Genomic DNA, 1,314 nt, shown 5'->3' on the forward strand with positions numbered 1-1,314 from the left:
GATAGATCAATAAACCTTAAACTGGAAGACATTTGAAATATATATATAAAAAAACAACTGAAACAATAAATAAAATGGACAGTGACGTCCAAAAAGCAGCAGAATGAAACGTCTGTCATCCTGTTTTTGGTAGAAAGAGAGAAAGAAAAGAGAAAAACAATAAATCCTGCAGTTGRAACTTATTGAGCWMATTTTTATTTACCRTTCAATTTATTGATTTATTGCATCAGGTCAATWTMTAATGGAAAAATATTCATGATTAATTCTTTATTCTAGTTGTCCCTTTGCTAAAGTTGGACCAGAATTTCATCTGTGTTATAATAAAGGATATTTTTCTGTCTTTATGTAATATTTATTTTATTTAGTACTTTAATCAAACGTTTCTGTGTTTAACTTTTACCTTTATGTTTAAAATCTGAAGAATTGGATTTAATGGGGTCTTTGATTATTAATGAAATGTTTTTGTTTCTTTCCTGTCTCTGCATGACTGTAATAAGTTGATAGTTTATATTTTTCTGCTGTTTGAGCTTCATGATAATATAGTTTAGCTGCCAATAAAGTGAAATGCTGATGTCGTGTCTCAGCCTCTTCATTTATGGGTGTCAGCTTCACACGTCTGCATTGGATCAGTGATGGTTCACTCCTCCAGTCGGGGTCCAGATCAGAAAACTCAGTGAGGCTTCAGACCTATAGGACTTAGTAAAGATCCGTCCAGAAGGTTCCTGAGTGTCATATCACTATATTGCACTTTGGTACCAGCGTTGTCCCATATATGAGACACCTCAGTCAACAACTCCAGAACATGAGTGGCAACTTTTTTTCATTGCAGATGCAACATGTGTCTCTGTACAGCTAGCTTTGCTAGCATCACGTCCACAAAGCTTAAGTTTTTAAGCTTCCTTTCAAAGTGAAGCTAAAAGTTGGACGAAGTTCCCACCGTCTGTGAAAGCGAAGCGCTGCTGATTTTACATGTTGCCATATTTATCTAGCGCTATTATATAACTGACGATTAGACAGAAATCTTCTACCGCTCAGAGGAAACCACTGCGCATGTCTGGAGCTCCATGTGCGAGTAAAGGGGAGGCGATGGGTTTAAGGTTGCCACCTTTCAGAAATCAAAATAAGGGACGCCCACCACGGAGCGCGTCGATCGACTCTCATGGGGTGGGATGTCCGCTGCAGTGATTGACAATATTTTATGGCAGTGTTTTTTGTTTTTAAAAAGTGATCCATAAGCAATCATTCATGCATAGAAGTCGGTTAGAGTACCTCAAAATTGTACTCCAATCAGAGTAGTATACTTTAAATATGTTT

Source organism: Poecilia reticulata, linkage group LG16 (assembly GCF_000633615.1).
Source record: "Poecilia reticulata strain Guanapo linkage group LG16, Guppy_female_1.0+MT, whole genome shotgun sequence".
Classification (NCBI taxonomy): Eukaryota; Metazoa; Chordata; class Actinopteri; order Cyprinodontiformes; family Poeciliidae; genus Poecilia; species Poecilia reticulata.